Genomic DNA, 27,099 nt, shown 5'->3' with positions numbered 1-27,099 from the left:
TAGTGCTGTGGAATATTTACTCAGAAAGTGTGCTTCATGCTCAGCTGCCTCTCTAAACTGTGTTAGCAACGGCAGCCTTGGACTCTGCCTATCCCAGTCTGGGCCCCCTACAAGCTCCTGATCCAGGGCGCATAACTGTTGCTCAATCTGTTTGAGTGTAGTTCTCAAGTCTCACAGGACCCCAGCATGTTTAGAGATATGCCTTAAAGGGTAGCCCATGATGAAACTGAAACAGTTTTAATATTGAAATACTCAATCATCCCTTCCTGGAGCTCCTCCCTAATTACCCTATCTAAAAGTGCCTGACTAGGGAACCTCCATTGCCTCTCACACTCCTCCAGCCTTGGGAACCACCCTGAACCAGGCAACAAGAGCAGGGGACACAAGCCAGTAATCTAGCCGCGTCCAGGTATTATGCAGAGCAGAGTAATGTGGGTATGTCAGTTCTCCAGGGCAACAGTGGCTCCAGATATCTTATAGGCCCAAGTCAACAGAGAGTTCTGTCAAAGAGCGGCGAGTGCAGGGCTTAGCCAACACAGACTTGAATGTACCATCCCTTACCGGATCTAGTAGTAGATTGAAGTCCCCCAATACATATGTGTTCTGTGTCTAGTTGTAGTATTTGCAGATGTAGTGTCCTGGAAAAATCTGTATCATCAACATTTGGGGCATATAGGCTAACAAAGGCTATCTTGTGTCACATAAGGTGTCCCACCACAATAACATAGCAGCCCTCACATCAGTACGTATCGTTAAGAACTGGAAGGGAAGTCTTTTTTGTATAAGCACAGCTTTACCTCTGGCATAAGAGCTATAATTAGCAAAGTGTCTGTGAGGGCTCCAAGACGCAGCATAGGACGTCCTCGCAGCTTTTGGCAAGTGGGTTTCCTGAAGAAATGCAACCCCTATCTGATGTCTCTACAGATAGTGCAAGACTTGCTTGCCTTTCCAGGTGTAGTTTAATCCTCTGACATTCCACAAACGGAGCGACAAATCAGTGTGCATTGACAGGGAATCACGTGCCATGGTGGGAAACGTCTAACCTTTTATCCAAGCGTGCATTTAGTGGAACTGTGTACTTTTCATACTGATGGAAAGGAACGCATGGTAAGTCATTAAACGAACAACGTAGAAACCCCTCCCCCACCCTCTACCCATCCCTGCATACCCAATCGCCGGGACATATCCCCTTGTATGATAAGAAACATGCAACAATGACTGCCCCACATAATGAGGAATAGTGTTCAACCATATGCATTCCAAAACAATGAACCCATCAAAGGTGCTAAACTCATGGGGGGAGGCAACGCCTGGTTGAACCGCTCGACTCATGAAATTCTCAACAGTAACTAAAATGATTTTCTTATTGCTCTGTATCCACGCATAAAAGAAAAAAGAGATGACTTATCCCACCAGTCGAACATGCATTGACGCCAATCTGTCCTAGGTGAACAACTCCATGCTGGCCACCGAGCCACGCTGCAGTGGAGATATTCCAGCCATGGGCACACCCTGTGAGCCCCCCACTCTTTTGAAGTTTCTGAAGAATTCTTGTACGACAGTTGGCGTATCAAACACATGAGTCTTCCCCACTTTGTCCACTCTCAAACAAACAGGATGGAGAATGCTGTACTTGAGTCCTAAGTTTCTCAGCGTGGCCTTCACTCCTACGAACGTCCTCTGTGGCTCTTGAACTATTGCAGTAAAATCAAGGAAATGCAATATTGTAGAACTGTGCCAGGACAAGGAACCCTCCTCTCGTGCTAGCCTTTGTGCCAAGTCACGATTATGAAACTTCAACAGGCGTACAATAATTGGTCTAGTAGGGTCGCCCGGGCCAGTACGGGGACCAAGCGAACGATGTGCCCTCTCAACCAGAAAAGTGGGTGTGAATGCCTTTTTGCCAAACAAGTCAGTGAGCAATGTCTCTACAAAAAGATCCATTCTGCCAGTATTAGTGGACTCCACAACTCCAAGAATACACAGGTTAAATTACGTCGCTTCCAGGTCTTCGTTTTTCATAGCTATGGACTTCATGCGGTCCAGCCTTTTGACGGACTGCGCAGCCCCATCCTCCAAATCAGAAGCTCTACCCTCCGCAGTGTCCACATCTAATCGGGCTCCCACGGTATCAAGTCTCTTTTCTAAGGAATCAAACCGGCCGTCTAAGGATCAAAGACTTGCCCACAATTCTGCCTTGATGGTGTCCGAGCGGGGGGCAGGGCAACGGCAGCGAGCTCCTTCCCGACGCCACTCTCAGCCATGGTTGAAGCAGATTTCGTAGCTGGGCCACTGGACTTGGGAAATTGAAGTGCCCTCTGATTGGGGTCTTTCCGCACCATGACATGAGCTATGCTCCACTAATATGACCACCTCTCCGTACCCCCTAAGCATGCTTAGGGGGTCCTTGAAAGCGGGGGCAAAGTTAGGCCAATTCTGCCGGTGAGCAGGGTTGTGATGACTGCTAAAGTAATTATGGGCTTCAAACTTCAGGAATCACGGAATCATGAGCATCGCTCCACTTATCTTTCTTCGCCCGTCTAGTGAGGAACCATGCGCCGCTCCTTGTTATATGTGGACCACCACCGCTCCGGCACAGAGAGCAGGCTAAACACTCACCGGGACATCGCTGCACCCCGATCCCGGTGCCGAGGCTTTCCTAAAGTGCGGGACCTCGGATAATAATCGCTGTCAAGGCCCTAGCAACGCCCCGCTCCCCAGCGCCACACACTACTAGCCCACCCGGTCAGGAAGCCAGCCCCCAGGCTCACCCGTGGCCCCTGTCACTGCGGGCCTCAGGGGGTAAAGCAGGCCGGTTGCTAAGGCAGTGACGGGGAAGCAAGAGGCGCGGCAGTCTCGGATCGCTTTAACCGGCAAGTCGTCGGGCCTACCCACGGCCAGCAGCCATGGGTCCACACAGTTGCATCATTCTGTTCACCTCCGCAACGGAGGCACACTGGCAGACTCCGGGGCCCGAAAGGTCACAGGTGGCAACTCATCTAGGCGCCATAGTGCAGCACTCTCAGTTTCTCACCGAGCCTCACCGGCCGAGACCAGTGCCGAACGTGCATAGGACGTAGTCGCGATGTCTCTCTAGGTCACAGTGGCTGTGGTCGTCACCTGCTGAATCGCAGACTCCAGTCAGCTCCCTAACGCTGGGGCAGGTTCGGTTTGTTGGAGAGTCACTTCTGGGCTAGCATCAACCTCTGGTGGGCAGGGTGGTGCTCTAATTCAGGCAGATAGAGCCAGGATGCAAAGCGCTCCGGCGGAGCTACAGAGCTACACAGCCATCTTGGTCGGTAGCCTGGCCACGCCCCCATAGGTAGAGCAAGTTAACAGCTTCCCAGAATAGCTTATTGTTACCTGTATCATCTGCCAATCATAATTTCTCCCATGCTAGCTACTGTAATTATTTTTTACTTGTTTTAAGGGTGGATTTATAATTAAGTCATACATTTTTCATTAGATTGAGATTCCTCAGAATAATATTAAGAGCTTGTTTATGTTGTTTAGAGGCCTGGGTGCAGTTAATTTCCCTTCAATGATAGTTTTTATTTTACCAAATTTAGTTAGCAACAAGGGTGGATTAACATCCTCTTGGAGGCAGTAGGAAATCTCTGCTCCACATTTGACAACAATGTTGTGTAGTATTTTAGTCTGATCGACCCCCACCCATTTAATTTGCTTTCCATTTAGTCTAATCAGGGCAATATTAGCAATGTTTTTTTTGTGGTAATAAGATTTTGTTGCCCCATATCTGTATCGTCTTTATAATACAATTATGGTCGCTGAGTGCTAGCTGGGCGATCCTTGTTGTGGAGTAGCATGTGGTGTATAACAGATGTTGCGTTCCTGCCTATAAAAGTTGGTATTACCCTGCCATCAATATCACGGGCACACAGTAGCAGTTCAAGATCATACTTTGCCATCATGGTGTTCAAAGCTCCTCCATAGTTGGTATGTGGGAAATGTACATGATCATCACCTTGACGACTCATATATCCACAGACCTTAGTCATGGACATATTTGTGTGTTAAAATCACCAACCCACATGATTACAAAATTAGTATGAATTGTAGATATAAAATGTTCAAGCCCCTCGTCTAATTCGAATACCCCATTGCTACGTGTAGAATCAAACACATTATAATAGTGATTGACCAATATCACATCCCTGCCACCTTTACAATACTACCGTACAATCTGTGAGTGTTCTCTAACTGTGATCACTTTTTTGGCAACAGCTGGTAATTTGTTAGACATACAGATTAAAATCCCCTCTTTCGCTCTACCTGCAGGTGAAGATACCGCAAGTAGACTAGATGAATTGAACCCTTCTATGTGGACATGGTCAGTATTCCAAGTTTCTTATATGCAGATTATATCATGATATCTAATGAAATCTGTCCATTCTAATGACTCCTTATTGCTTAGGAGACCTGCTATGTTCCATGTGACAATTGTATAGCCGTTTCCTAGTACTTTCCCCAGATTATCCCAAGGTCATTCACATTTTCTTTCTTCTATCATACTTATATGTCTGGTCTCTACATGTAAATCTTTAATGTTTGAAAGAAGATGTGGAATGTTTACTGGTGGATCATTAGCTGATAATACCCTGGCTCCGTGTTCACTTGGCCCGTCATCAGTCGGGTCATGCTTGACATTAGGTATATGGGCAGCGCGTGTCAATCGGATGTAAGTCATTACAACGTGGGCTTTACACCACGCTACCATTACGACACAGCCATCACAATGCAATTCGTTACAACGACTTGCGCTGGAGGCGCTGGATTTAGGAATAGTATGATTTACTATTCCAACTCCAGCCTACGTAACAGTAGGGAAGGTGTTGGAATAGTAAACCATACTATTCCTTAGTATATAGCGCCATCCAGCGCAAGTCGTTCTAACGACTTGCGTTGTGATGGCTGCGTCGTAATGGTAGCGCGGTGTAAAGCCCACGTTGTAATGGCTGTCTCCCGTTTCAATCATTTTCTTGTAGGTTACTCAGAGCTTGATACCTACTTGACACGGGCAAAACATGTTGGGAGTAAGGTGGCATAACGGGTATCAAACTACAGGTCCTTTTTTCAGTTTTCCTGTTTTATACAGGCCGTAAATGTCTGTAGAAGAAACCAAGTGGTTGTAGTGACATATTCTGTTCAAAGCATGGTGGCAATACTGCTCTGTCCAAGGTGTTTCTAGCCAAACCTGGGTTTTTAAAGTTGATAATTATACCGTCCCCTTTGACATTCTTAATTAAGGGGTCTATCCAGGTTACTCTTCTTGTTAAGAGTATCTGGCTTGCACCGGACACTGGGTACCCACAGTTCTTATGAAGCTAATGGACCACTTTATTTTTTAATGTATCGTGGGGTTCCCTTTGACCCAGTTGTAACAGAGGAACAATAACCATAACTGCAACACACAGACAACACTCCGGTGGTAAATGATTGGGGGCCTCAGCTCTTCCCACCTGGGCCCTATTTTCTCATGGTTTCATTGCATTTTCATTAGTTGGTCTATCTCAGGCTTTTTCTGCTGGGTTGGGTGTGGGGGTATTCTCAACTCATCCCCTCCATTATTAGTCCCTTTGCATGCATCATACTGTCCTCATCCTACGTTTCTGCCTGTTGCCATACTTGTTGCCTTATCCAGGACTACTATAACCTGAGGTTGCTGGTCAATAGAGCTCCCCTTTAATTTATTCCTCATTTCCCCAAGGCTATCATTTGTGTTCTGTAGCAATCCATTTATTTTAATTACTTCGCTGGTCAGTTTATCTAATTTCTATAAGAGTGGTTTTAGTAACTATTCAATCTTAGTTGCCACAGCAGTTACAATATCGGTAGTTTATAGGTTTATAGGGGTGTCTTGGACATTCATATCATTACATATTGGATCTGTCAATTTCTGCAGGTGCTCTTTCCCACAGTAGTCTGTCTTTTCTTACAACCTCTTTTTCTTTTCGGGGTTGGTAATCTTTTCGATGAAGCTAATCTGTCAGGTGAAAGCAGTTGCAGGGAATCGGACTGCATATGTGATACCGTAGGACTTTCCGTTGTCTTTGGGGTACCTTGTTGCTCAATGAGGGTAAGTCCACTTTCCACCAACATTAGGCCACTAGCCTCACCATCCAATCCTACTGCCAGCATGCCCGATCCCATAGATAGGCGGTGTTCCGTTCTATCTATTTCGTCACTAATCACACTGACTGCATGTACTAGGAAAGAGTCCATAGTTGTGTGTGGGGTGTCGCCAACAGGTTTTTTAAGCTTGCGTCTAATCATTTTTAAAGTCAATAAGTGTGCCAAAGATTTTAACCCACAAAGTATCAAAAGGTAAGGGGCTGATAAAGTATCTCAGCCAATGTACAAGGTTTACTATAAGGCACAAAATACAATAATAAAATTCAGATCCAAGATATGAAATACAAAGTGCTAAGTGCTAATACTTTATATTTAAAGTGTCAAATGCAAAAAGTGCCAAGTGCCAGGTGCAATAGACAACATTTCAAGATAAAATCACGATAAAAGCAACGGATTAAAAAGGATGAAAAAAAAATGCCACTAATATACCCAAAAGCTTCTATATAAGAACAAGCGTTTATAATGTACGGTTGTAAAAAACATAAAGCAAACACAATTTGGCTGAACCATTAAAAAATCTTAAAGTGGGAAAAATGTTGTAAAATTACTTTTACGGTGGGCCAAGTCATATAGTTCAATATACAACACTGTGGTATCAACTGTCTAATACAAGCCCTCCTTTCGGCACACGCTGTAGTAACATTTCTCACCTGAAGTATTATAGATTGGTAAAATAATTAGTTGATCATTAGCCTCACCGCTTCACAGTTCAATTGGATGCTTATAGTCCTCACCTCACTGGACCTTCCCTCCTTCAGTGATCCCAATGATGATAATGTTAATCAGAGGTAATGTGAGAATAAACCAAATGTTGCAACCCCGTACCCAGAACCTAAAACCAAGGGGTTTTGCCCTGCCGGCCTCAGTTGGTCTCGGATGGGTGCAGATAGACCAGCCCTTGGCTTGGGCTTTGCCCAGGCACGTCCCGCTCTGCGGAAGCCCGCCGGATATTTTATGCACCTCCGGGCACTGTGGGCTGTTAAAGGCACCTCCTGGTGCAATGGCACTAGGGGATTGGAGTTCCTGGTCACAGCGGCGATACTGGAAGCTGGAGTGAGGACTCCGGTGCTGCCGGAGTCCGCCGGTGATTTTAGGCACCTCCGGGCGCTGTGGGCTGTTGACGGCGTCTCCTGGTGTAGGGCACTTGGGGATTGAAATCCACGGTCACGGTGGCGATACTGGAGGCTGGAGTGAGGGCTCCTGCGCTGCGAGAGCCTGCCTGTGATTTTATGTGCCTCTGGGCGCTGTGGGCTGTTGACGGCGCCTCCTGGCGCAAGGGCCCTTGGCGATTGGAGTCCCCAGTCACTGCGGCGATACTGGAGGCTGGAATGAGGGTTTGGTGTCACCACGACTTTGGGCAATTGGGATCACAGAAAGGTTTCCTAACTTCTTGAGGTACCCCAATCTAAAATGGGATCTATGTCAAGAATCTGATGGACGATTTGCAGTTACCCAGGGAAATTGCAGTGGTAAAATGTGCAGCTCATAAAAGTGGTAACAGTTACATTGCCATGAGCAACAGATATGTGGATTCAGTGGCATTGGTATTGTGCTTTGTTGGCCTGCACATTTAATGGAACTTTCAGATGTGAGTCGAAGAAGAGAGTTCATTCACAATGTTGATGAAAGTCACTGAAACATGAGACAAGTTGAAAAGAGTGCAGGAAAGTGTTTCAGAAGCCAAACAGAGCAGTCTGATAAAAGCAGGTTGTGAGAAAAGTGAAAACAGCGTTTGGATGTCTACTGATGGTAGACCAATGCTGTCCAAAAGCTCATTGTTTCCAATGACTTAATATTATCATGGATGCCCACATTTAGGAAGAGATTTCATGGTGAGACTCTTTAGGCAAAGTTGGTACAATCCCAGATTTTGAATGTTGGCTGAAGAAATTTGCCACCGATGTGTCACATGTTAACAAATGAAAGCAGGAAAGAGAACACACTTTACACGAACACACACAGAGGAAGATCAGGTTGTCCCTTCATCAGAATGCAGATGGGCTTTATCGAAATGTGTGTTTACAATGGGCTGAGATAGGTTCTGGTAATTGTGTATCTATTTTCACGAGATGGTTGGACGCCTACCCAACCCAGAAACATTATAGCCTCACTGTAGCAAAACTGTTATTGCTTGAGTTGATACCCTGGTACCGAATGCCAATTTCTCTTGAGTCAGACAGAGGAACTTATTTTAATAATACATTTCTGAAAAAGATTTGCACAGCATTACAAACTTAGAAGAGATTTTACTGCAGTTACAGACCTGATGCTTCTGGAATAGTTGAACAGGTGAACAGAACTATTAAGTCTCAATTGGCTAAAGTCTGTGCTTTAATTTCACTGAAATTGCCAGATGCACTACCCATGGTGCTAATGAGCATTCGGAGTACTCCAGATAGGTATGTCACCACGTGAGATTCTCATGGGCTGGGCAATGAGTTGTCTAGCTGTCCCTGCAAATGCCATCTTGAATATCACTGATGATATTATTTTGGATTACTGCAAATGATTGGCTAATGTGCTCTGGTCTATTTCTTATCAGGTTTTGGCAACAACACAACATCCACATCAAGATCAGTGCCACAACCTCAGTCCTGGTGATTGGGTCATAGTCAAGAAGCATTTTCGGAAAACGTGTCTAGAACCCGGGTGGAAAGGCCCCTTCCAGTTCATTTAGACGGAAAACACTGCTGTTAAGTGTGCTGGAACTGGATTCATGCCTCACACACCAAAAAGGTGAGCAATCCAGAGGAAGCAATTGTGGTCTAGGATCCTGAATGAAGAGCATTCATGACTACACCAACACCCAAGAGACCACCCAGACCAAGAGCACAGTTGCCTGTTCAACAGCAAGTGGAAGAGAGGGGTGAAGATCAACAAGCTGAACAAGAAACTAAAGTTCCAGAAGTTACACAGAGTGGAATCGAAGTCTCTAACGAAAAAGAAGCATAGACTAATCCTCAGAAAAACTGTCAAACTAATGAGTTTGTCAGCCAGTGAGCCTATTAGGAGCAAGGTTGTGAATGAGCCATATTTAGAGTAGGGAGTTGTTGACCATTGAAAGGAGATTGACCAAACACCGTCTTGTTGGAAGGGATAGTAGCAAAGTAATGTTTAATTGGGATTTATGCAAGTCAGGATTTATTGACAGTTGAACAATAGCCAATCAGTCGTGGTGGCAAGTGAACAGGGATTCGGAAAATATGGCAAATGCTGCTAAATCCTCTGCTTTCCTGCTTCAATATGACTCACTTCACTTCGGAGGCGTTTTTACAGAAATATTTTCCATTTACCATTAGTCTCTACGTCAAAAACAATACTTCCAATTTCCATTGGATGGTGGTGTTGAGCTACCATTCAGAATGCACTTCTCCTATTTTAGCGAATTTCTTCGCTAAGGAAACTTTGAAGCGGTCTTGGTAAAAAGGGATAATCTTGAAATGTTGTATCTGACTATCTTCATTTCCATGGCAATGCGTCGCCCAAAAAATACAGGAAGACATTGTAAACCACATAGGATTTTATGATTTATAAAAAACTGAATATGTATTCGTTTCAGCAAAAAATTAAATAAAAGATGTACTTCAAAATCCACATTTTCCAAAACGATTTCGTTAATACAAACACGGAGTCACACATTGGTAATTGTTTTGCTTTATGTACATGTAATGTCGAAATTTTGTTATGAATTCTTAAACACACATTTGATCCTCTCGCATTTAGTTTAATTTTTGAAGAAAATAAAATCTACAAATATTCAAGCAAGGCGCTCACACCAAGCTTGACCACTTTCCAGAGAGTTGCACCTTATTGTACTGAAGAATAATAAATCATATTTTCACAAATTAGTTAAACCGTAAACCAATCTTTGATTCTGATACTTTACAATTATACATTCACATTAAAATATATTTTTTGCATGGTCCACATCCTGCCCCTAAACATGTTGAAACGCACGGCAATATTTTTACTGTTGAGAACATGTCTTCCCTTTAGATTCACTCCACTCCTTTTGCCTTTTTCGTTCTCTTCTGGATAACGTTTTTTTTATATATCTGCATTTAAAGAAGACATTTCATAAACATTTGTGTCATTTTGAATGTAGATGATCGCAAATTTCACACAGCATTTCGAAGAAAACGAATTTACAGATGGAGTTTTCCTCCATGTAAATCAAAGTATCTCTTTTTTGTGTCCTAGGCAAAAATGGTATTGTGTTAGCCTGTGCTCTGATGTAGTTTCTGCATTGCACTGTAAATATTAGATCATTTCTGTAAATGTTTTACTGCGCGGATAAAGGTGTGCTGCAAATTATACTGGATCAATGTTAGCACAGATTATACCTACAGGATACATACCACATTTCTACCTGTCGGGGGCTAATACCTGGTGAAATCTCCATCGATCCTACCTTCCTTTTGGCGGGGGTGCACTACCTAGATACTAGACAATGACGATCAGTGTGCAGGGCGCGCTGACATCATTGCAGTAAAAACAAAAGTAAAATGAGCCGATGGGCTCATTTCACTTCACTGAATCAGTACTCGGGGTACTATCTCAGCCCCGAGTACTGATTCTAATGGTAGAGGTATTGTTGGGAAGGGGAGGATTTGCCATTTCTAATGGTACCTCTGCCCAGTGAATTCCTGCTTCGGGATCGCTGCAGGAGAGTGATCCACAAGCAGGGATCCACCCACTAGAAACCAGGGATAGGAGGAGCGGCACCTTGTGCAAGGGCTTGTGCTCCCCTGGTGCAATATATTATTTCAGTCTTTCAGCACCCTGGGGAGCAGATCGGGGCAGTTACCCCTGATCTGCATCCCCAGGGGCAGAAAGCCCACTAGGCACTAGAGTTATTTTTTTTTAAGTAAAGGGGTGGGGGCTGCCCAGCATCAGCATGGTCATGCCCCCACCCCAACTGAATGAGGAAACAATATTTCTGCCCCTCTGGGAGCAGATGGGGTAATTAACTCTGATCTGGCCCCCGGTAAACCAGGAAGCTTACTAGACATCAGGGACATAAAAAAAGTAGAGGGGTGGGGGCTGTCCGCCATAGGCAGGGCCATGTCCCTACCCTAACTAAATGGGGCAACAGTATTTTGGATTTGGGCAATTACCCCGATCTGTCCCTGGAGGAGCAGAAAGCTAACTACACTCAAGTGAATAATTTTTTCAAATCAAATATAGCGGCGGAGGCGGCCTACCATGGGCATAGCTACACCCCCACCCCAACTAAAGGATGCAACAGTCGTTCTGCCCCCGAGTGCATATTGGGGTAACTGCCCCTGATCTGTCCCTCTGGGGGAGCAGAAAGCCTACTAGACAACAGGCAATGTCTTTTTTTCTTTAAATATAGGGGTGGAGGCTGCCCAGCATGGCCATGTCCCCAAGTATAAGTGTGACTAGCACACCCCATCCCAATAGCAAGCAAGAGGAGTTTTGATTCTTTTGGGTGTTCTTTTTACAAATAGGCCAGGAAAGTGTGGCTAACTCTCAGTAGTGTCTGATTTACAATGGTGAATTACTGTACTTTTTAGCCTTGGGTAGGCTGCCACCTGGACAAACATATCATATCCAGACAGTTCTGAAAACTAGACATCTAGGGGAGTCCAGGATGGTGTTCTTCCCATGCATCCCACATAATTGTCTTACCCACAGTACCCTGCAAACCTCCAACTTTGCCTAAAAGCACACATGTTTCTTACCTTTCTGTGATGAAAACTTCTGGAATCTGGTTGGAGCCACAAACTTCCTGCCACGCAGCATTACTCCAAGTCGGCTGATAAAAGCTGACTTCTGCCATTGAGCTGACGAGCTTGTGGAGATGCACCTGTGCGCCTGTGAGAGGTACTGAGACCTGAAAGGATTGTAGCAGCTTGCTCAGCAACCCCAGATGAAGTTCGTTTTTATCTCTACTGATGACAGATGATATCCAGAAACACTTGTCTAGAGATTTATACCACTAACCTGCACCAACTTTGGTGGAATACTCCAGTAAATATTCAAGTAAGAATTTACCATGAACTGCATTTACCATAATGCTAAGGGGTGAACTGTGCTGGGAGTTGAAGCAGTGTGCTCCCACCCCCTCCTGTTCTGAAAAGGCTCCCTTGAGCCACTGAGCTGACGAGCTTGTGGAGATGCACTTGCATGCCTGTGAGAGGTACTGAGACCTTAATGGATTGTGGCAGCTTGCTCAGCAACCCCAGATGAAATTCGTTTTTATCTCTACTGATGACAGATGATGTCCAGAAACACGTGTCTAGAGATTTACTGCACTAACCTGCACCAACTTTGGTGAACTACTCCAGTAAATATTCAAGTAAGCAATTACCATGAACTGCATTTACCATAATGCTAAGGCGAGAACTGTGCTGGGAGGTGAAGAAGTGTGCTCCCACCTCCTTCTGTTCTGGGTAAAGCAACCTGGTGAGAGCCATGCACGTCACCCCATCCTGGATTTCCCGAGGTGTCTAGTTTTAAAAAATGTACAGGTGTGCTAGGTTTCCCTTGGTGACGGCTGAACTAGGGCCTGAAAATCCATAGCTACCCACTTTGCAAAAAAAGGTCAGTTTTCAGTGGAACAATGTGAAGTATCCATGTTGCGTTTTGGGCCATTTTCTGACGCGTGCACTAGGCCTACCCACACATGTGAGGTACCATTTTTATTGGAACACGTAGGGGAATGCTGATGGAAGGCAGTTGGTGCCTCCACGATGATTCCAGAACTCTCCATCACAGAAATGTGAGGAAAATTTGTTTTGGGGTCAAAGTTTGAGGGTTTGCAAGGGATTCTAGGTAGAACAACCTGATGAGAGTCACGCAAGTCACTGCATCCTGGCTTACCCTGGGTGTCCAGTTTTCAAAAATATACAAGTTTGCTAAATTTCCTTAGGTGCCAGCGGTGCTAGGGCCCAAAATCCACAGCTACCCACTTTGCAAAAAAACTGTTTTTATTGAAAAATGTGATGTGTCCATGTTGCGTTTTTAGCATTTTCCTGTCACAGGCACTCGGCCTACCAGCACAAGAGAGGTACCATTTTTATCAGAAGACATGTGGGAGCATTGACTAGTAGAATATTTGTTATTACCAATTGGATTGTGCTGCATTTGTGCCTTCTAAATGTAAGCCAATGAACAAGAAAGAATACATTTTGAAAAATATCCTCTATATCATATGCTCGTATGGCTACCCACAAATTCAGAGATCTACAAATAACCCCTGCTCCTAAACTCCATATCTTGTGACCATTTTAGAAATACATCGGTTATCATGAGACCTATTTTTCACTCTACAAATTTCACCATATGAATTGGTCTACACTCAGTACACAATGAAAGATCATTGTACAGTGAAGCTCACTTGTTGGCTCCGGGTATCTTGGGTTCTTGGAAAACCTGCAACCGGATCATTATTAGCATATATTGCCACAACCAAAAGGGTCTAGTGAATTTAATGGTACATTGCTTTTGTAAATCGGCCATCATAACGAAATGGTGAAAACATTGTCACCAATGGCTGTTTTTTCCTACTCGTTTTCAATATTTCTTTATTTAAACAATTAGTTCCTTTGGGAAAACCTTGAGGGATCTACACATATGACCCTTTGCTGAATTTGTATTGTGTCTACTTTCCATAACTATATACCTTACCTGGATCACCGATGGGTTTCACTTTGGTTTCCACCACAAACTGGAAGTAGGTTAAAAGCACAAAAAATAGGATAAATGGACAACCTTTTTGAAAAATATCAAAACTGTGGTCAAAACAATTTGGGGGGATTCAACTCTGCAGGTTACTGAAAGTTGTGAAGATGGTGACTTTAGCACAACAAGCATTTTAATGAAAAAACAGACCCTTTGATCCAGACCACTTTCTTTTTTGTTTTCCCCAAAAAAATCTAAATGTAGCTACCATTTGGCTATTTTCTTGTCCCTTCAAGTGAATCCACAAACCGTGGGAACATCTAGAATCCACAGGATGTTGGAACAAAGAAAGCAAATTTGGCATGGATACCTTATGTGGACAAAAGGTTATTGAGGTCTGAGCACGTACTACCTAAAATAGCCTCAAAAGGGCTCGGCACAAGATGAGAAAGACCAAGTAGTTAAGGTGTTAATGAGCTAATTTTCTTGTCTTGGGGGAGGTTTTTCTCTAAACTGGGTTTGAGGAATGCCTCTCATTGGTTTGTGTTACATCCTGAATCAAGATACTTTACTGCATTTATCACAAATGAAGGGGTATTTCAATTCTACCTTTGGCGTGTCATCAGGGACAAGCATCTTTCAAATATTGATATCAAATATTTTGCCTGATGTAATGAATGTTGTGTTCTTTCAAGACAATATATTGCTCTCTGGGAAAAAGTATAGCCACTTATGATAAAACATTGACAGAGGTATTGAAACATGTTATGAATGCAGGGTTAACATTGTGTACGGAAAAGTGTGCATTTTTGGTGCAAGAAAATCACTATTTAGGATCATGAAATCTCTGTGCTGCTGCCTGGAATTATTGCTGCCCTGAGAAGGGGACTCCAAGTCCCACCAGCCACCCGCTAAAGGGAGAAGCCGCCTACACGCTGAAAAGCGCTGGTGAAACCCCGCGGTGCGGCCAAGTGTGGGCCCATCCTGTGCCCATCATTGACAGGAAGAGGCAGGGCAGGGCCACCTCCTTTGGCTTACCTGCTCTGCGATCTCGCCAATGCCTGTGAGACATTGAGGGACACAGGTTTTGAAGCCCCGTCAAGTTTACTTATCCTGTAAGTTCAAATTGTGCCTTTAGATCTGCTGTGTTAACGACTGTCACCGCGCAGCTGTATAGAGAGAGTCCGGTGCACGAGTATTCGTGAACTATTCTGTTAGAAGTGGGGTTACCAATTCTACAGGGGGTAGCATGGAGCAGAGCAGGCAGGCCAAACTCCTGAGGACATCTGTTAAGCATCCACGCAGTACCCACTGAAGACACACCAGGCACATCACAAAAGAGACAACAACACCACTTCTGGTTGGAAAAAGAATAACTTTTGTATTAGGTACAACCTGCAAAAGTAAAACACAGTAATCACAGTGGGGCGGCAACGGGCGCCAGGGCAATGTATGCAAGGGGGGATTATTTACAGGGGAAATGGTCAAAGCAAGAAAAAGGGTAAGTCCATTAGTTTCCAGGGCTGAAATAAAAAGAGCCTTATCACACGATATAGGACATCAGCAATAGCAATGTGAGGGAAAGAACACTAGGCATATAACATTAACATCCGGCCTAGACATGCCATAGATCTAAAGTCATGAGGCAGGGAACACTGGGTGCATGAACATGGCATCAATAACATTAGCACCAGGCCTGAATCACACTAGGCGCACCATCATGGGCACAGCTGTCCAATTACACTAGTAGCAGGCCATTGACATCAACATTAGGCACAGTAGGATAGGCAGAGGCATTACCGTGGGTATCACCAGCACGAACATTAAGGGAACCTCATTAGCATAAATTGTGCATACTCTCCCGCATTAGCCATCAGATCATGAGCAGAGGCATGGGCAATAACTTTCCCTGTAATCATGGGCCTCCCATGGGGTTGGGTCATGACATTACCATCTCTTGTGCATGCATCCCTGGGAATAGTTCACCAGAAGCACAGCTGGCGCAACCGGATCATTATTAGCATAACCTAAATAGGATCACGCCAGTGGGAACAGTTCCTCCCTGGACGAGCAGTCTTGGGCCCAACGTCGCAGGTGCCTGCTGCCAGACGGGGCACCTGTAAATGCAGCAATGTCACTAGGGGGGATGGGCACTGACCCTGTGCCCCAACACACCCCCAACCCACTACAGAGTTGAGCCCCACTCACCGGGTTCTAGACGACTTCCTCCTGCTCCCCTGCGGGGCTCTGGATGTGCTGCAGGACTCACCCTCTTCCGGGGCTGGCGCGGGGCTTCCTTGTCCAACCGGGAGCCCCGCGGGTCTCATACAGCACCTTCTCACGGCTTCGGGCCGCCGCCGCTACTTGGATCTTCACTTCACCCGGGTTCCGCTGGCAGCAACGCTTTCCGGTCCTTTAAAGCGGAGGGGGCAGGCACCGACAATGTGCCTCGGGGTCCCCCTCCATTCTCATGTAGGCAGCCGCTGACTCTGCCGTTACCGCGGGGCTCTACTCCTCACGAGAGCCCCGCCGACACCGGCACTCCTTCGGGCTTCACCCGGGTTCCCTCTTGGGACCCGGGGCTTAGGGTTGTCCTTTTCCGGCTTCCTCTGCTTCTTTCGGCGACCCGGCCGGGCAGCCAATCCGTGCGCGGCTTTTGGGGGCACGCCGCTGCGACCAATCCGTGCGCGGCGGCTGAGGGGCACGGTCGGTGACGTCACCGGCACCCCAGCCACGTGATGCCGCCCCTTCATGGCTTCGCAGAGCCCAGCGCACGAACCGGCGGGGTGGGCTTCCGGTCCGGTTTTCAAATCAGCAAAGGCGCGGGCTCCCCACCAGCTCACGGGAGCCCCGCCTGACATCCAGGGCAACTCCTTCCTCCGGGTCGCGGCGGTGATTGGTACCTGAATAAGGGGTAGGCTCCCTCCAACGTCACGGCACCATTGCGGGGTAGGATCCCGCTGGAAGTGCACTCGCTGCACTCTTCAACTTCCTGCTCCCGGGCTGAGGCGGTGAGTCCCGACAATTCCAAAGTGCGGGGTGGCCTCCAGCCTCCGAGTTTTGAGGACTCGCTCCTCTGGCAGGCAAACGCGGGGTAGGCTCCCACTTTGATGTAGAATTGCAAAAGGTCGCCAAACCGCGGGGTAGGCTCCGGCAGCGCTCTCCCAGTAGTCAGTCCTTTGTTGGGCCACACAGAACATCTGCAGCACTGCGCTCTGTGGGCATAGCGCTTCAAGGGCCCAGCGCTTCAAAGGGCCCACAGTTCCTAGACCAATACAACATGGTGGGCACAAAATCAGCCTCTTCCAGCTGCCCAGCGCTTAGAAGGCACAGCTCTGAGTGCAGGTGGGCATGGTTCCTTTAACACAGCGTTGGGGGCTCAGGCAGTATAGCGCTTAGCAGGCAGCAGTCTTGGTCACGGCGCTCTGGGGACACGAGGCAGTCTCCTGCAGGCCAGCGCTTCCAGGCACACAGCGCAAGGGGGCGGACAGTCCTAGCAGCAAGCCCCAGGGGTCCCAGGGTAACTCTTCTCACCTCCTGGGGGGTCCAGTCCACCGTGCTCCTACCCTTCCAGGCACTCCTGGTGCAGCAATTGCGTGGCGCAAGGTCCCGGCAGCTTCAGGGACCTAGGAGGGCCCTCCTTCTTCAAGGGCCCGGGGTACAGAGCAGTAGGCACTACTGGCCCAGGTCAACAGTCAGTGGGAGCTTCATCAAAACAGGGCCATAGGCTGACACCATCCTCCACTTCAGCGTGGCCTTCCTCCTGAACAGCAGCCTGAACTCCTGAAGTGGGGCTGCCACTAGCCCTGGGGACAGTAGAGGGGTGATAGATGGGTGCAGGGTCCAGCACACAGGCCTAAGTGGTGGTATCCCCAGGCAGCAGGTCCCCTCAAGTTCCTGTCCCAGCTCTGTCTCAGCACATGGTGGCACATCCCTTTATTTATATCCCCCTCGCTCACCTTCCAGGCAGTGCCAGAGCCTTCTAGAATTCTCAGGCAAACTAGTTCTAACTGGCTCAGGGGGAGGAGTAGAGCACCCTGGGTGCCAGGCTTTGCCTCCAAATGCTGGGGTGGCTGGGTACCTAACATCTAGACCGCTAACCTTCTGCAGTCAGGTGGCACAACGCACAGCCATGGCATCCATTTTAAATGCAGCATTCCACCAGGGTACATGTTACACTATGGGGGGAAAAGGAGCGCACACACCATGGTGTTACATTTCCACAGTAAACAGGGCATCTCATACCTCACATTGCCTATCCAGTAACCTTACTGTAGTACATAGAAGTAAGTTATCATTCTAGTTTTTATTAGAATACTCAATGTTAATGTTCTGTGTTCTGTATTCCTTTCTGTATTCCTTGTACTTGGATTCTTCAGTGTGACAGTTGACTGTTGCTGCCGCACTGTATGGTCTGCTCTTTCTTATCTACTCGTCTAGAATAAAGGATCTTGAATACAACCTTCCATCTCTGACTTATTTACTACAATATTTTGGCGACATAAGGGATTTCAACGAATCCAGCATCTGAAACCGGCAAATGACAAACAGAACAGAGCAGACCTAATCGGTATGAAACTGACGTATACAACAAGCTGAAGGAACTCAACGGTGTACGGAGTGCATCCACTACACACGACACCCTTTCCCTCTTCAACGAAAACGGCAAGTGGAAAGTATCTGTTGAATGTTCCTGTCTACCGCTTACCTGTCTTAGACTCTTCGCGCTCTGGCTGCCTCCTACCTCTACCGCTCCCTTCCCCATTGTGATGACGTACCCGAACGTTGAGGGGAGTTAGCGATTGCTTCGGTGACGCAACCAGCCTGTGCACTCCATCTGTGAAAGAGTCTTCGTGCCTACACGTCAGCGCCACAAACTACGCGTGAACGTCGAACGTCAGCGCCACAGACTACGCGTGAACGTCAAACGTCCTCACGTCAAAGCGGCCATTTTAGGATTACCATAGTAACCAATTCATCCCCGGCAAAGCAACGACGATGCGCACGTCTTTTGCGCATTCAAAGCAAGTAACATTTATTTAGAAAAATCGTAAAAGTGCATATTAATATACTGTTATTCAGCATTAGCTATTGACCATTCATAATCAAAATCGACTGTGTAAAGCTCCGTTTTTATTTCTCCTCACTAACATTTTGCAGTCATATATTGATTATGTCAGAGCAGATAGCTCCTCATAGTGGTGCTGTAGTTTTACCACCCAGCTTCTTATCTAATCCAGGCCAACCCAGTGTGTCATGGGAGGATTGGTTCCCCATGTTTGAGAACTACTTAGATGCCTTAGAAGCACAAGACTATTCGGCAAAGAAAAAAAAAGCTCTTCTACTAAGTTCACTGGGTAAAGAAGGCCAGCGTGTTTTTAGGTTCCTACCACAAGCACTACAGGCTGGTGCGCAAGCCCCAGTTGATGAATATAAAGAAGCCATTTCTCGTCTCGAAGTAAGATATGCAAAAGAAGAGAATCTGGTAATGAACAGATATAAATTTTACACCAAGAACCAAATACAGGAGAAACTATAGACGACTTTGTTTCAAGATTGCGAGACATGTCTGTAAAGTGCAAATTTGGTAACATGACAGACGAACTGATTAGGGACCAGTTAATGGTACAGTGTAATAACAAAAAAATACAAGAGCGTCTATGGGCAGCAAAGAACCCTAATCTTCAGACAGCAATTGACCTAGCAAAAGTTGTAGAACAGTCCGAGGGTTGTATGAGAGAATTAGAAAAGAGATCTAATTTAAGTGATGTAAGTGAAGTATCTTGCCTTTCTCATAATTATTCTCCACAAGAGGATGAAGAGCAAGATGATGTTGCAGTGGTCAAACAGAAAAAATTGTTTAACAAGAAGACATTGAATGTCAAGAGTCAAAGTAGTTTTAAACCTGTTTCTTCGAAACAGTGCATGAGGTGTGGTAGTGTGGGTCACACGTCTGACTCCAAATTTTGTTTTGCAGCTAAACAGGAATGCATGAAGTGTGGTAAAATTGGGCACTATGCTCGTGTGTGTAGGAGCAAAGCTCGTCCATCAGTTTCTTGTGTAAATGACTTTCCTGAAGATACCAATGAGGAGAATAACAAAATTTTAGTAGTAGGAAGTACTGAATGTTTCCAACAGGAAGATCAAAAGAAAAAAAATAGACCAAAAGCATTATTCATGAATCATGATTAATGATAAAAGTGTACAGTTGATGGTAGACACCGGTTCGAGATACACCATTGTGCCTAATTCTCTTTTCAGGGATACATGGAAATTGTCACTTCTTCCAAAAGATATTTCTCCTGGTGGGTATCAGGGAGAACCTTTGAACATTTTAGGCTATTTTGAAGCGAATATTAAGTTTCTCACTAGACAAATCTTTGGAAAAGTTTATGTTTCTGAATCAGGTCCAGCTATACTAGGTTGGGTACACCAATATGACCTCTACATAGTTGTCAATCCCAGGGCAAATCCCCAGGTCATGGTAGTGGAGGATATGGAGTTGCTTCCCATATTATCTAATTTTAAGGAAGTCTTTGGAGAAAGTTTGGGTCGACTTAAGGGTTATTCTCACAAAATGATACTTAAACCAGACTCCATTCCTGTCCAACACAAAGTGCGACGCATCCCTATTGTCATTAGAGACGAGGTCAAGTCCCTTCTGGATGAAATGTTAGTGTCAGGTATTATTGAACCTGTAGAGGCGTCCCCTTGGGTTTCGCCTATCGTCGTCACCAAGAAATCCGACGGCAAGCTTCGGTTCTGTGTGGACCTCAGGTCGCTTAATCATAGTGTTATAGCCGACACATTTCCCTTGCCAAACATAGCTGAGCTAGTTACCACATTAAATGGTGCCAAGTACTTCTCGAAGCTGGACTTGAGAAGTGCTTATCACCAAATCGATCTACACAAGGACTCCAAGAGTCTAACAGCATTCATCACACCTTGGGGTACTTATCAATTTACTAGACTCCCATTTGGCTTAAAATCAGCAGCCAGTGTTTTTCAACGATTAGTATCAAATCTTTTTGAAGGGGTATCTAAAGTCGTATATTTCCAGGACGACATATTGATATATGGACTCACTGAAGATCAACATAATTTCACTCTTAAAGTGGTCTTGGAGAAACTATGTAATACTGGTCTCACTCTACGCAAAGACAAATGTTTGTTTGGAGTGAGTGAAGTGGATTATTTGGGATACACCATCACTTCTGAAGGCATAAAACCAAAAAAAGATTTGTGTGAAGCTATTCGCTCTGCACCTGCCCCTTGTGATAAGGACCAATTACGCTCGTTCATGGGTTTAGTGGAATACTACTCTAAATTTGTAAAAAAAATTCTGACAAAACTGCATGCATAAGGTCTTTGCTCAAACGTGGAGTTAGTTTTATCTGGGGGACTGAACAACAGGATTGCTTTGTAAATATCAAGAATGAAATATGTGATGCTGCTATGTTGTCTCCTTTTGATGTACACAACAAATCAATACTCACGGTGGATGCCAGTGCACATGGTTTGGGTGCCATGTTGTCCCAGATGAAAGGGACATCAGAAGTCACAGTAGCTTTTGCTTCCAGAACACTCACTGACACGGAGAAAAATTATGCTGTCATAGAAAGGGAGGCGTTAGCTGCATCTTGGGCTGTGGAATATTTTCGCACATATCTGTGGGGCATGAAGTTTACATTGAGGTCGGATCACAAGCCACTCATTAAGGTTCTTTCACCTGGTGGAGCGGGAAAAGGTTCTGCTCGCTTGATGAGGCTTGCAGCTAGGTTGCAAGAGTTTCAATACACGATAGAATACATCCCTGGTTGGAGAAATGTACAGGCGGACTGCCTTTCAAGATTGTCTTTGGATTGGCATTCTTCAGGGAGTATGATGGAACCTGGAGGATTAGAAGATGTTGCTGTGGCGTCTGTAGAAGATGCTGTTTTTGTAGGTGAAGGTGTTTTTCCTCTAGTGATTGGTCTAGGGAAATGGACTTGGATGTCACACTTCAGGAGGTTATTAAGATGGTTAGGTTAGGATCTAGACGTGAAAGCTCTGTTTCAATTTCTGTCAGGCCCTATATCAAAGTTTTAGATGAACTTTCTGTGGATGGAGGTATTCTTTTCAAAGGAGAAAAATTCATTCCACCATTTGGATTGAGAAACATACTACTAACGTTAGCACATGAAGGACATATGGGTCAAACTTTAACTCAGAGACGTATTAAAAAACGCTTTTGGTGGCCTGGTGTAGACGCCCATGTGGTTAATTGGGTTGAGAATTGTCCTCTATGTGTAGAAGGTGAAAAACGGTTGAAAACTAGTCCTAAAGTTGTTCCTGATGTACATATTACAAGTCCTAATTTACCCTGGCACACAATCAGTCTTGACTTTAAAGGCCCCATGGGTGAGTTGAGTGAGAATGACAGATTTGCTATTGTTGTTGTGGATATATTCACTAAGTGGTTGGTTGTGCATTTTACAAATGACATCACTACTTCAAACACTATTAGATTTTTGGGAAATTTGTTCAAGGAGGAAGGTTTACCTTCTGTAATAATCACTGATAATGGTCCACAACTCACGTCCAGAGATATGCATAATTTCTTAAAAGAATGTGGAATTTCCCATCACCGCACGTCATTGTATAACCCCCAAGGCAATGCTGTCTGTGAGAGGGCGAATAAAGTTGTGAAGGTTATAATCCAGATGGCTTTCAGTGGTGGACATATAATCAGGAAGATGGTAAACGAAATGTTATCGGCATATCGTACCACTCCCTTGGCTGTTGGTGACCTGTCTCCATTTCAATTAATGAGGGGACGTGACCCTGGAGTGAAGTTGTTTCCCTCTTGGATGAGACAAGTTGTCACTTTACAGGAAGAAATACTTCCACAGAACAGTGTTAAAAGTTCAATTTTTTCTGAAGGAGATTTGGTCAAAATTAAGTTGGGTAGAATGCAGAGGGGCTTATCCAAGTTTAAGGGGCCGTTTAAAGTAAAGAAGGTTCTCAACCACTGTGTTATACTTAACAATGGTGAGTGCTGGAACTTTAGGAGAGTTGCTCTCTATAAAAGAGAGAAAGCAGTTACTTCTCAAGTTGATAATACTTCTTCTCCTTGCATCTCTGATATTCACACTGCAAATAGTGGTTATGTTTTGGCTAATGATAAACTCACTGACTCAACTGTTCAGAATGGAGCAGCTGTGTCTGGAGGAGGTGATGCTCCTTTTTGTTTGCAGACCTCTGTTCCTGCTCAAGATGATGTTGTTCTGACACGTCCTTTTAGGTCTAGGAAACACCCAACCTATTTACAAGACTTTGTGTGTTGATTGTGTTTTTTTTCTTAAAAAAAAAAAAAAAGAAAAAGAGAAAGGGGGAAGATATGTAGTACATAGAAGTAAGTTATCATTCTAGTTTTTATTAGAATACTCAATGTTAATGTTCTGTGTTCTGTATTCCTTTCTGTATTCCTTGTACTTGGATTCTTCAGTGTGACAGTTGACTGTTGCTGCCGCACTGGATGGTCTGCTCTTTCTTATCTACTCGTCTAGAATAAAGGATCTTGAATACAACCTTCCATCTCTGACTTATTTACTACACTTACCATGGGGGAGACATCCTGAATTAGGGGGCGAAAAAGCGAAAAAGTTTTGGCGGAAGGGCCAAGTCCAAAATATTCATTACTGTTTCACTTAGGAAGCTATGGTAAAGCCCAAGACCCCTATCGTTCCCGCTGGTCCTCAACTTACAACAATGGATGTGTTTTTAACAAGGGCTGCAGGGATCATCGATAAGGAAATTGAGTTGGTAGCCCGCCGACTTTCCTGTTCCCCTGCACCCCTGCCTGTTTCCAGCCTTCATCAGACACTTGGGGGTAGCTGTACACAGTCTTGCCTCAAAAGCCGTACTGACCTGCCTCTTTCTTCTGCCTCAGGATAGCCGGCGAGGCTGGATGTGGTTTATAATCCTGTGGAAGGGGTAGAAAGTACCCCCGGCCCTAAGCTCATTGTTCCATCTGTTTTAAACCAGGCTCAGGGGTGCTGAGGCCAACAACAGGGAGTGAGGACAAGGGCAGGGCTAGGAATAAAGAGGAAAGGTTTATCGACAGGGGCAAAGCCAAAACGCTCAAGGGCAGAGGGGCCAGTTATGCACTGTTCATTTTTCAGATCCTATTCATACACTGACAACTCATGTCCGGCAGCATTATTTTATCGTTTTCACACTGCAGAGGCACTCGCATCATACAGCGCTTTCAATAGCTTCAACCACGGCGTGAGTTTGCTCATCAGTATATTGTCAGCACAAATGATGGGGGAGATTCGGTTTTAAGTGGTTCCTAGTTTCTTCTCCTTTTTTTCTCTCTCTTCTCGTTCATTTTATTGCTGGGTATGTCTCGGTATGTCTTCACTCCAAAATGCATAAATTTACATCTCACTATTGACTGCTTGATTCTCACATGGGTGATGTCACTTATACTTTGCCTCTGGTTCAAGTTAAAAAGGTGTTCTGCACCGATGTGTAATGTTGGTATTTGACCATGAGCAGGCACATGAGGTGTTTGTCGCTTTGACCATTGTAATGATTGGGCACAGATTGTCATTGATATTTAGAATTAAGAACCATGGTTTTTTCTAGAATACAGAGTAACGCTTTGTTCAATATATTGTTTTCTTTTTCATCAGTGCCCCTGAAGAAGGGAGTCCCTCTCGAAATGCATTGGGCCTCAAAAAAGAAGCTATTGTAAATTATATTTGTGTTATTACATGCAGCAGTGTTTATTTTCAATTGATTTATCATTTCTTGTAAATAATTGAACAAAAAGAAATCACATAAATACCAGTGATTTTCGATATTTGATAATGTTATATGTTCATTGAATTTGAATATGTAACGAATTCGAAAAACATTTCGTGATTCCTTGTTTATTGATTGAGTACTATGCAATAATTGTTGACAATACTGTTTAGAATCTAGTACGATACTTTAATTCGAGCAGTGCGCCTGGTATACCAGTGGTTTTCCACTAGCTGATGCACATTCATTGGGGCTGGCTGCCCATCTACTAGGGAGCACGCAATCTAATATTAAACTTGAATCATCAATTGTTCTATTAGTAGAAACAGGGTGTGCACCTACTACACAACATTTTCACATGTACTAGTAAACCGCAACCGCTGACTAAAGTACACATGGAAGCCATGATGGCAGGTTGGATGGGTTCTTTAATGACTAATATAAACCACAAAGTGGATCCTATTAGGTTGCATCTAGAAACCTTGGAGTAGAAATTGTTGAATCTTCGCAACCTAACTTCAGCCGGACATGTTGATTCTCGAAACATTGCTGGAAGTCGGCAGGCTTTTAGCCTTATTTGTGAGCAAGGACAAAAGGGGTGATAAGTCAACACCTAGTTTTGCAAATATTAGCGTCATCCCCCTGCCCCCGTCCCAGCTAGTGGTGGATGGAATTCCACAAGAGATGGAGGCAATAGGCAGTGCTGTTGTTTCAAACTCATTGCGCCCATCCCAGCGCCCCACAGCCGGTCCAGCTAAGCCATTAGAAGGGGGCCAGAAAGAAGCAGGGGATCTGCGTTAGAGGCTAACCCTGTAGATCTAATGGAAGTGAGCCGGTGGAAGAAGTTACCCACTATACACCTCCCCCCAGATGCAGCACCTTATGTTATAGTGCTTGGTAACATACCTATGCTCTCTGAGGGGGTAGCAGAAAACTTTGAGCAATTGAAGAACAAGGTTCTGCATTGGCTGAACCGCAATTAATCTCTTGGCCTAAGGTTGGAGAATTGTATTATCATGGTGCATAGCATTTCTTGGGTGAGGGGGTCTACAAAAGCTATGAGTGGAGACTGTGTAATTATTCATTTCAATAGACCCCATTTGATGGAAATAATTCTATAGACAGCCACTCAGCCTAATTCAGATGGGGTTGGCTTTTCCATTGTGGCTCTGCCATTGGGGTACATCCATATATCCCCTGGTAGAACATTCAGGATAAACTGGGCAGGTCCCTGGTGATTCTTGGCCAAACACGGTCGCCCCAGGCAGGCTCAATGGAAGCCAGCTTTTGATCTACCTCGTCATAATTCCTTTACCCCTTTGGACTCAATGGATTCATGTGATTACCTTCCTGGTATTGAACCTACGGAGCCCATATAGCCTGTGCAAACTCCTAACACGGTATTTGGCCCTTATCAACAGCTCAAGGGGTAGGCGACGCTTGCAAATTTATTTCTTGGAATATAGCGGAACTTGCAAGCAAGTCCGCTGATCCTAGCTGGATTGCCTACATAAAAGGATTTCATGTGATCTGCCTACAGGAGACATGGGCAATTGCTAATACCTTTTTTCTGGAGGGTTTTAAGTCTTTAGTGTTCCAGCAACTCCTTCTTGTTCGGGGAGATCTAAGGGAGGGTTGGTAATTTATGTATCTCTGGCAGTATCTTGCAGGTTGAGAGTGGTAGCTACTGATAACCCATACCTGCAGGCTTTATCGCTTTGTCAGGGATCTGCCAACTAGTTGCTGTTGAACTTTTATAACTCGCTGGCTTCTGAATCAGATCATAGTAATATAGCTGGAGTAGGTTCCTTTTTCAGGAAAGTGACAGCTGAGGCTTCCCACAAAGATTATCAAATGATTGCAGGGGACTTCACATTCACTTGTGTGGCAACCCATCAGTAGCAACTATAACTGAAACAGGTTGCTCACGATCTTTTGACATGTATGTTGAACACACACTTCAAGGAGATCTGCTTAACTCCCTGGTAGACGAATTTAACTTAACCCTGACCATGGGCATGCTGGTCAAAGGTGGAAGATTTCTTAATCCCACATTTAAAGGAAGGGGAAGTGCAACATTTATGAACTTTTTTTTTCTCAAACCCTTTCTACCATTTTGTTTCGGATTTCATCATTGAAGATAATATCTGCAGCGATCACAGTCCACTGTGCATCCTGTCTCCATGGCCAAGCCTTGGCAAACCGCATATGGGCCTCCAGGGGGACTCTAAGGGTAGTAGATCAAAGCAGAAAGTTAAGGTGGGATCAGATAACCCCGGATTCCTTCTATGAGTCTTTTACAACAACCTGTCAGAGGGAATTTCACATTGTACCTCTGACGGGAAGAGGCGGGCAGTAATAAAAGCCTTTTCGGCCATCTCGTTAGCCATCGGAGACTTGTTGAAGGCACCGATAGTGAACCTGACATGTCACAACATGAGATAGTTTGACCACAACTGCTCCTGTGCGGCAAGGAATTTGAGGGAGGCCTTTGGGTCCAGACCTAGT

This window comes from Lissotriton helveticus, chromosome 4_1 (genome assembly GCF_964261635.1).
Source record: "Lissotriton helveticus chromosome 4_1, aLisHel1.1, whole genome shotgun sequence".
Lineage (NCBI taxonomy): Eukaryota > Metazoa > Chordata > Amphibia > Caudata > Salamandridae > Lissotriton > Lissotriton helveticus.
The sequence above is the reverse complement of the archived record's forward strand: the minus strand, read 5'-3'. Positions refer to the sequence as shown.